Raw genomic sequence first — 10,764 nt, 5'->3', positions numbered from 1 at the left:
CCCGGTGAGGCTCAGTGTGTGTGCGACCCGTACCCCGGTGAGGCTCAATGCGAGTGGGAGCCGTACGCCAGTGAGAATCAGTGTTTGTGGGACCGTACCCCAGTGGGAATGTGTGGGGAATGAGATATTTAACTTGGAGCCCCAATTTTGTGGTCCCCTTGGGCAGGCACACTCCCACCTTGCCCAACGTACAAGAGACTGGTGGTCATCAGCCTGCCCACGGTGCCCATCTAACAAGCTGACCGTTTCAGCCAGTGGTGCTGTGGTCATACCTTCACTTCTGTAAGCTCCTCACTGTTACTAATCCCGGCTCAGAATTCTCATGTTGGCAGTACTTTGTTCCCAGGTTCACTGTTGGTGTGAGGAGTCTGCGGACTGGATTATCACTGAGCTGGGGTCTGTCGACAGACACAGTAATACGATTATACAGAATAATTGTTTCATTCTACGGCAAAACTGAGATTAACCGAAATCATGTGCTGTGAGAAAAAGATTAAGGTTTTCTATTGATGAACTGAGGTAACTTTATTCTGGAAAGGTCAGTAGCTTTATGTTTAACCCTCGCATGCTCACACTCACTGCACTGGGCATTATCAGTGAGCCTGGGACTTGTGGGGCCTGTGACTGGAAATTCTCTGGATGGGTCCACGTGTTTGTCAAACTTTCTCTGAGTCCCGGAAACGTCCACGGGATGTTCGGTTCAGAGGACGTTTTCAAATCTTGTAGGAAGTAATCTTTGCACTTGGAGCTGTTTGTTTATTGCAGGCTCCTCAGCAACTGGGGCACTGCGAGCCTGAGAGAGGCAGGTGATCCAGTCACTGAGAGGGAGGAGATCCAATCATTGAGAGATGGGCAGCCCAGTCTCTATGAGATAGGAGATTCAGTCGCTGAAAGAGATCCCGCCATGGAGGGGCAGGAGATCCAGTCATTGAGAGACTTTCCCCGGGATCGATACGAGTTCAGGCCAGTGACTCTGAGCATGGCTGAAGAGCCATCTTTTGCAGATGGAGGGAGGATGGGAATGGCAGTGGTTTGGAGACAAGAGTCCCAGAACGTTCTCAGCTTTACTAACATGGGCGTGGAGTCCAAGGGCAATGAGGTGACAATGAACTTGTACAAGACACTGGTTGGACCTCAGCTGGAGGATTCGGTACAGTTGTGGGTACCTCACAATATGAAAGAGGTGAATGAACTGAAGAGAGTACAGAATCGCTTCACAAGAATGATTCCAGGAATGAGAAACTTCAGTGACGAGGATAGATTGAAGGTGTTGGGGTGGTTCTCCTTGGAGACAGGAAGGCTGAGAGGAGATTGGATTGAGGTTTTCACAATTGTGAGCAGCTGAACTGAGCAGATTGGGAGAGATTGTTTTTAATTGTAAAAGAACCGAGAATGAGAGGGCACAGATTTAAAATGATGTGCAAACAAAGCAGGTACGATGTAAGAAAAAACAATTTCACAAAGTGAGTGAAATGTCAAGGTGAAAGTTGCCATAGTTGTACTCACCATAGGACTGTGGAGAGAGACGACTGGTGATGGTTTAACACAAGGGTCACTGAACCTCAGGTGAGGGGAAAGGCTGAGAAGGAGAGTGCTTCCTGGTTATAACCTCAGCTGGTGCAGGAATTGAACCCATGCTGTTGGCATCACAAACCAGCTGTCTGGCCAACTGTGCAGCCCCAGGTCACAGGGGGCAGCCCCGGGGTCACGGGGGACAGCCGGGGTCGCAGGGAGCAGCTGGGGTCAAAGGGTGAGCCTCCAAGCCACTCCAAAGAACTTCATAATTGATGAACAGTTTTTGGGATGTAGCCTTTGTTTGCCGAAAATGTGTCAGTTGATATGTGCACAGAAAGATCCCAGAGGCCACCGATGCGATGCCTAAGCAGATTATCTCCTTCAGGGCAAGTCGAAAGACGTGCAAAAGCAGAACTCTTCTGCTAAACCCTGAATAAAAGACTGTCAGGTTCCCAGCTCCAGTACTGTCTCATTCTGGACATTGTACTTGAGGAGGACGTTAGGATGTTGTAGGGGCTGGGTGGGGGGTGGAGCTGAGGGGTGGTCGGTCAGTGCAGATTTGTCCAAACAGCCCCAGAGTCGAGAAACTGAAGAAGTCAACGTAGTTGTTCTCCTTAGAGGAGAGAAGGGACCTTAATTAAATGTTGAAGGTCAGAGTGGCTTCTGACACAGTGAATCCAGAAGAAACTGTTGCAAGACAGTCAGTAAAGCACAGGCAGTCCAGTCACAGGAAAGCCTCGCCTGTGGAGCTAAGGAGTGGGTTTGCACAGTAATGATCTGGAAGCAGATCCAACAAGAACTTTCAACAGGGAATTGGACAGATCCTTGAAGAAGAGAGCATTAACAAACTCATGGGGAAATAGCAGGGCCGTTGGGATTAGCTCTTTCATAGGTCTGATGGAGCTGAGTGGCCCACTGTGCGCTTCGATGGAAAGGGGTTCTGAACGATCAGGCCTGTGCTTTAACAAGATGCAGGACGAGTCAGTTTAATATCAGTGTGTCTCTGTATTGTTCAGAGAGAATATGTTTGGACCCAGCAGGATGTGCACCATGTGACATACAGGACTGGATTCAATAATCTCACAACATTGACAGTGTCAGGGCCTCGCTCAGACACGCATCGTTTTCGCAATTTCCACTTTTGGTTTTGGTCAAAGCCAAAGGTCTGCAGGCAGACAAAGGCAGCCTTGAAAGTATTGGTCCTGTTGGGGGCCCCGAGCTGCAGGGGTCCTCAGCCAGTTTGTAATTCACTCTCTGACTAGCCGTGTCTCTCAGGTTGCCGTGTTGGGAATGTAAGTGTCCAATTCCAGCTGGAGGAAGTACCGCAGTCAGCAGGAAGTGGTGCCTCTTTCATGAGGGAGGATTAATCAGGGCTAGACTGACTGTAAACCCCACCCCCCTAGAGCCACAATATACAGGCCCAGTGCTCCAATCAAACAATCCCAGGCACATATCCATGGAAACCGCCACAGCAATGAATACAGAATTCACAATTCCGTGTAAAAAATAGAGGAGGCCCCAACATCCGAGACAAGATCGTACAGAGCACAGCCTGGAAAATCCTGGAGGTGCCTAGAGGGAGACGGAAAAAAAGAGAGGGATGGAATCGGGCAGCAAGAGAAAAAGACAGGGCCAAACAGAAAGGCAGAGAAAGAAAAAGATTAACTGCATGAAACAGAGGGATCAACACAAAAATGCCATAAATCGAATTTGCCAAGCTAAGAATGTCTTGTATTTTGAGGACAGTGGACATCTCCAAACATTTCACAGCCAGTGAAGGGTTTTTTGAAGAGTGCTTGTAATGTCAGAAACAGCTTCCCGTTGGTTTGTGTAAGGCGAGCAACCAACAAACAACAATGTGATAATGAGCTGATTTCTGTTTCTCTCTGATGTTGCTCTGAGCGATAAACAATGGGACAATACGCCAGGGATAATTGCCCCGCTCTAATACAAAATCGTGCTCCGGTATCTTTTAGATCCACCCAAGCACGTAACTGGGGCCTCAGTTTAAGATCTCATTGAAAAGACAGCACCTCCAGCAATGCTGCACTCCCTCTGAACTGCACCGAAAGGTCAGCCTGGGCTTTTTGCTTAGAGCCTGGTGCCTCACCGCAGACCAGACTGTCGTGAGACTGAGATAAAACCAAATGAACAGCACTAACAACAAAATGGTACCCTCCTGCCCCACCCCACCCTGCACCTCCTTGAAGAGGGAATCTCATCGACACTCAGTACCTCCCCCTGCCTCAGGGAATAAGCAGGAATCATGGATTTGAACCTGGAATTCTGTGATGAAAATATTTCCTTAGTGCCACAGGCTGGTGATAAAGACACAGGTAACAGGAGCTACAGCACTGGTGCACCTACTTACCGTGTACGTGTCTGTAACACCAGAACTATAACACACAGAGGAAGGTGTGTAGAATCTGTGCAAAAATTGGTTGCTGGGGTTTGTACATTACAACAGTGCCTCATCCTTAGACCCTCAGACAGCATGTTCTAAATCCATAATCACTTCCATCTACAAGGACAAGGGTAGCTGACACATGGGAAAACCATCACTTTCAAACTCCCCTCCAAACCACTCACCATCCTGACTTGGAAATATATCAACGTTCCATCACCGTCACTGGGTCAAAATCCTGGAATTCCCTCCCTCAGGGCACTGTGGGTCAACCCACAGCAGGAGGACTGCAGCGGTTCAAGAAGGCAGTTCACCCCCACCTTCTCAAGGGGGCAACTAGGGACGGACAAGAAATGATGGCCTAGCTGGTGACAGCAATTTCCCACGAGTAAATAAAAAGATTAGAGAGAAATAAAAACAATCCGAAGGACACAGAGGAATTATGAAATTAATTTTTTGAGGAACATGGTAAAATATTTTCCAGGCTCATAAATTAATAAAGGAGAGTTGAGATGGAAATGAACTGACCATTTGACAGGAGAACAGAAGGCAAGCAGGGAGAGGAACCAGGCATGGTAGGGATTACTAATATGTGATTATTGAGAGCATAACGTCGTTTGAAACAGTTATGAGCTGAGAGTTGGAGTAAGTGTCCTCACTCGAGAGAGCATATTTGCCATAGAAACATGGCAGACAGCTGTTAGTGAGACAAAAATAGAAAGCATTTCACTGTAGGACTGAGACACAGAAATGTTTTCACTCAAAGTGTGGGGAGCCTGTGGAATTCTCTGCCACAGAAAGCGGTTGAAGCCAAAACATTGAATGTTTACAAGAAGGAGTTAGATGTAGTTCTTAGGCCAATGGGAATCAAGAGTATGGGGAGAGAGCAGGAACAGGGCACTGAGTTGAATGATTAGCCATAATTATTCTGAATGGTGGAGGAGGTTCATGGGGCTGAATGGCCTACTCCTGCTGCAATTGGCTATGTTTCTAGTTCGATAGTGTTCAAAATTAGGAAGGAATCAATCACATTAATAATTGTAGTTTAAACAGCAACTTGATAGGGAAAGGAAGTTGGAGGAGAAACTGTACACATGTAGAATCCCCAACTATCAACATCCTGGGAGTTACCATTAATCAAAAACTCAACTGGACTCACCATACAAATACAGCAGCTACAAGAGCAGGTCAGAGGCTAAGAATCATGCAGTGAATAACTCATCATCTGACTTCCCAAAGTTGTCCACCATCTACAAGGCACAAGTCAGGAGTGTGATGGAATACTCTCCACTTGCCTGGATGAGTGCAGCCCCAACAACACTCAAGAAGTTCGACACCATCCAGGACAAATCAGCCCACTTGATTGGCACAACCATATCCACTCCCACAAGCATTCACTCCTTCCACCGATGCTCAGTAGCAGCACTGTGTACTATTTACAAGATGCACTGCAGAAATTCACCAAAGATCCTCAGACAAAGATCTTCCAAACACACAACCACTTCCATCTAGAAGGATCAGGGCATCAGATACATGGGAACACCACCCCCTGCAAGTTCAACTCCAAGCCACTCACCATCCTGACTTGGAAATATATCACCGTTCCTTCTCTGTTGCTGGGTCAAAATCCTGGAATTCGCTCCCTAAGGGCGTTGTGGGCCAACCCACAGCACAGGGACTGCAGCAGTTCAAGAAGGCAGCTCACTACCACCTTCTCAAGGGGCAAATATGGACGGGCAATAAATGTTTGTCCTACAAGTGAATAAATAAAAAGATTAGAGAGAAATAAAATAGTCTGAAGGACAAAGAGGAATTATGAAATTAATGTATCAAGGAACATGATAAAGTATTGTCCAGGCTCATAACTGAATAAAGGAGAGTTGAGATAGAAATATACTGTCACCTGATTAACAGGATAGACCGCAGGTAATGATAGAGAAAAATGGCCAGAATATTAAATAATCACTTTGCTACAGTATTGAACAGAGAGAGAGGACAGTGGATATGAGATGAAAAATGTGCTTTGAATATAATAACAAGGAGAAACATTACATAAAGCAATCAAAAAGGATAAAATGAGATTAGTACAGATTACATCCATGTGTTTAAAAAGTCACTGTGGAAAGCAATAGAAAAGATATCATGACATTTGAAAGAAGGTGTATGGTCAGAGGCATTCTAGACAGCAAACGTAATTCTTAGAGGGAATTAAAGGGCAGTCAGTTTAACATTGGTGCTTGGCAAAAGAATGGAAGTTTACTAAAGGGGAAAGTCAAAAAAACATTTTGCAAGTAAATAAATAGCATGGATTTCAAAAGGGAAAGCCTCATTTGACCAAACACTTTGAATGTTTTAAAGAGAAGACATAGAGAGTAGACCAGAGTAATACAGTATATTTCTTACAAGCAGTGTTTCCATCAGGTCACTCAGAATCATGGAAGTGTTGCAATGCTGAAAGAGGCCATTCAGCCCCTTGCACCAGCTCTCCAAATAACCATCGTATTTGGGAACCATCCTCCTGCCCTTTCCCCACTCCGTGTGCCTTGTTCCTGCTAATGCCCTCACTAGAGTCTACCTGCAGCACAGTCCCAGGCAGTACATTCCAGACTCAACCATTTGTGTGAAGACGTTTTTCTCACATCACACGTGATTTTTTAAAATTAATTTTAAATCTGTACCTTCTCGATCTTGCTCCTTTTATGAGCAGGAGCAGCTTCCACTGTATCCAGCCCACTCATGATTTTGAAACCTTCTATCAGATCTCCCCTCAGTCTCCTTCTCTCCAGGGAGAACAAACACAACTTCTTCAATCTGTTCCAACCACTGAAGTTCCTCATCTCTGAAACCATTTGGGTAAGTTGCTTCTGCACTGTCTCTTTCCAGTGGAATTTACATCTTTCCTATAATGTGCCACCCACAACTGTACTTAATACTCTAGCTGAGGTCTAACGAGTGTCTTGCACAAACTCAACATCACCCCCCTGCTCTTGTACTCTATGCCCCTATAAATAAAACTGAGAACACTGTATACTTTATTAACTGCTCTCTCCACTCATCCTGCTACCTTCAATGGTCTGTGCAAATGCACACTCTGGTCCCTCTGCTCCTGCACCCCCTTTAGAATTGTATCCCCTATTTTGTATTGTCTTTCAATATTCTTCTGACCAAAATGCATCACCTCACATGTCTCTGCACTGAACCTCATCTGCCCACTCCAACTTGTCAATGTCTTTTTGAAGTTCCACACTGTCCACCTCACAGTTTTCAACTCTTACAAGCTTAGTGCCATCTGCAAACTTTGAAATTCTGCCCCTCACACTAAGATCCAGATAATTAATAGATAGCAGGAAGAACAGGATCACTAAAGTACGATTTTGATCATCAATATTAAAGAGCTGTGATGAAGCGATGCCGGGGTTGGACTGGGGTGGACAAGGTCAGAAAAATCACACAACGCCAGGTTATAGTCCAACTGGTTTACTTGAAAACACAAACTTTCGGAGCCTCGCTCCTTCTTCAGGATATAGAGGTACTGTAGATAGTGTGAAAATGATTGACAGGGATGAAACAAGGAAATGTTGGCAGGGGGAGGGGTGCTATACCTATGCGAAAAAGACAAACAGGTGACCAAGTTTAAAAACTAGATATTCCAATGCATGTAATTTTTAGAAGAGACAGACAAAATGGAAAACAATACAAGAGTAGGAATCTCAATAAAGAAGGATGGAATAAAAACAGAAAAGAAGGAGCATCTTAGTTCTGAAAATGGAAAGAATTAGGATCAGTTTGGGTGAAGCTAAGACACTGCAAAGGATATAAAATATTGGTTGGACTTATTTACGTATCAGTAATAAAAATGTTGGACAGAATATTGATCAGGAAATTGGAGCACATCTGAGTGATCATGGAGGATTTAGTTTTTAGATAGATTGAGTAAAGAAAACTTGTAGCAATAATGTAGAAGACAATTCATGAAATATAAACACACAATACTTTCTAGGTCATTGTATCAAGGAATCAACTATGGAACAGGTTATTTTGGATTCAATATTATGCAAGAGAAAGTTAATTAATAGCTTTGCAGAAGAGGAGTCTCTAGAGAAGAGTGATCATAATTCATAGAAATTTTACATTGAATTTTAAAATATAAATGTCAGCAACATTAAACAAATGTTTTGTGCAGTATCATGTTGTTGTGGTAGAAGGTATTAAAATGTTCAAGAACAAATGGGGAACCAAATCTCTACAGTGAAAATGAAGAACTTAAAAAAGTCAGTACAAATATTACCGGACAAAGTAATTGATTAAGTGACATTAAGTCTCCTGGACCCGATGACCTACATCCTGGAACTTGGAAACAGGTGACTGTAGAGATTGAGGATGCATTGGTTATGATCTCTCAGACTTTAGCAAATTCTTGTGCAGTTACATACTGGAACAATAGTAAATATAACCATGCTATTTAAGATAGGATCAAGACAGAAAATGGGAAACTATAGTCCAGTTGGTCCAATATCCGTTGTAGGTAAAATGCTAGAATCTATTATTAAGATATGGTAACAGAGCAATTTGAAAATCATAATGCAATCAGTATTTCTTGAGGATGTAACTAGTAAGATTGAAATCCATGGAATTAATTGGATAAATGTGAGGTGATGCACTTGACAGAACAAACAAGGCAAAGGAACACCTGATGAATGGTAGGAGCCTGAGTGATCATGTCCCCTGGTCCCATAAAGTAGGGGGACAGGTGGATAAAGTGGTTAAGAAGGCATATGGGGTGTTTGCCTTTATCAGCCAAGGCATAGAGTTTAAGAACAAGGAGGCTATGCTTGAACTGTATAAAACGTCAGTTAGATCACAGCTAGAGTATTGTCTGCAGTTCTAGAATCCACATTATAGGAGGGACGTGGTAGCACTGGAGAGGCTGCAGAGATTTACCTGTTATCTGGGCTGGAGAGTTTTAATTAGGAAGAGGGATTGGACAGACTGGTGTTTTTTTCTTTAGAGCAGAGGAGATTGAGAGGGGACATGATTGAAATATATAAAATTGTATTGGGCATAGATAGGATAAACAGGAAGAAACATTTCTCCTTGGTTCAATGACCAGCGGCATAGATTTAAGGAAAGGGGCAGGATGTTTAGAGGGGGATGTGAGGAAAAACATTTCACCCTGAGGGTGGTGGGATTTGGAACTCTCTGCCTGTAAGGGTGAGAGAGGCAGAAACCCTCATAACATTGAAAAAGTGTTTAGGTGTGCACCTGCAATGCCAAAGTGTACAAGGCTACAGGCCAAGTGTTGGAAAATGGGATTGGTCTAGTTAGATGGTTGTTTTTGACTGGTACAGACTCGATGGGCCAAAAGGCCTTTTTCTGTGCTTTATGACTCTGTTGACAAGGGGGGGTGTTGGGTGACATTGGATATAGTATATTGGATTTTGAAAACATATCGATAGGATACTCAGATGAGGTTATTACACAAAGTTAAGGCTCAGGGAGCATTGATGGGGTTTGGCCAATGGACATACAGAGTCGGAATACAAGGGCCATTTTGATGTTGGCTGGTTGTACCCATTGGACTGCTGCAGGAACCAGTGATTCAGCCTCAGCTATTTATATTCTATTGATGTGGAAGAAAGCCGAGTGTGTAACGTGATCAGGTTTCTTCATGTAAAGTTAGATCGGAGAGTAAGTTGTGAGGAGGATACAGAGGTGTGCAAAGGAATTTATACAGGGGGAGTACGTGGGCAAGAATACAACAGATGGAGCATGATGTGGGAATTTGTGAAGTTACACCTTTTGCATGAAAAGTTTAAAGATGCCAAATATTTTTTGAATGGATACAGATTTTGGAATGCTTTCCTTCAGAGGGATTTGGGTATCATTGTATATGAATCACAGGACATTAACATGAGAGTGTAAGTAGGAAGGTAAGTGAAATGTTAGGGTTTATTATTAGGAAGTTGGAGTATTGGAATAAACTTTTACTGCAATTTACAGAACACTGGTAAGACTATGCCCAGAGTATTCCGGGCAACTTTGGCCTCTTTAGCTAAAGAAGGACACACTTGCCCGAGACAGAATGTAAAGAAGGTTCACGAGACATGAACCTTGACGAACACAGAGGCATGTGGTCTGATCTTGTTCTCACCATCTCAAACTCAAAAATGACAAAGTTCAATCCAGCACCAGTGTGCTGATTGGTTGGCAAGTTGACATTGATTGGCTGAGATATTGTCATGGTGAAAGCAATGGAAAACTATAAAAAAAACATAAGAAATAGGACGGGTAGGCCACTCAGCATCTCAAACCTGTCCCATCATTTGATAAGATCACTGCTGGCCTGTCTCAGGCCAGTTCCTCACGACCTTACAATCCCTGAGACTTTGAACATCCACCTCCTTCCCCTTGGAATACTTTCAGTGATCGAGCCTAGCTGATGGGATAGTTATAAAGGCAATTACTGCTGTCCAAACATAAAACCACTTCTTTGGTGCTTTGAAGCAAAGGCTGGTTAGATTCAATCTGTATGCTATAACAAACAGGCAGTTTGATTCACTCAACAAATCATAGGGACATATGACCGATGTAACAGACATGACACAATCAATGGAGTTCATTCACCATTATGCTCAATTCGAGAGAGGTCAGAACATCTTTTTGCACTGATAGCAGCTTCACAGCACACCAGCAGCATGCAACAGCTGGTATCGACCAGCCAAACAGTCATAACGATGAAAAAAAACCTACTCCAGCAATTATTTTTAATGATTTTATGCTTAAACAGTACCCCAGTGAGAGTCAGTGTGTGTGGGACTGTACCCCAGTGAGAGTCAGTGTGTGTG

At 43.7% G+C, this 10,764-nt stretch overlaps 1 protein-coding gene across 1 annotated transcript in view; it reads left to right on the top strand.

Moving 5' to 3' along the window:
• wfikkn2a (info WAP, follistatin/kazal, immunoglobulin, kunitz and netrin domain containing 2a) overlaps nt 1-10,764 on the top strand; it is a 21,712-nt gene that overhangs the window by 837 nt on the left and 10,111 nt on the right. The gene's annotated exons all lie outside the window — the stretch shown is intronic.

Source organism: Rhincodon typus, chromosome 23, assembly GCF_021869965.1.
Source record: "Rhincodon typus isolate 14 chromosome 23, sRhiTyp1.1, whole genome shotgun sequence".
Classification (NCBI taxonomy): Eukaryota; Metazoa; Chordata; class Chondrichthyes; order Orectolobiformes; family Rhincodontidae; genus Rhincodon; species Rhincodon typus.
The sequence above is the reverse complement of the archived record's forward strand: the minus strand, read 5'-3'. Positions and strand labels throughout refer to the sequence as shown.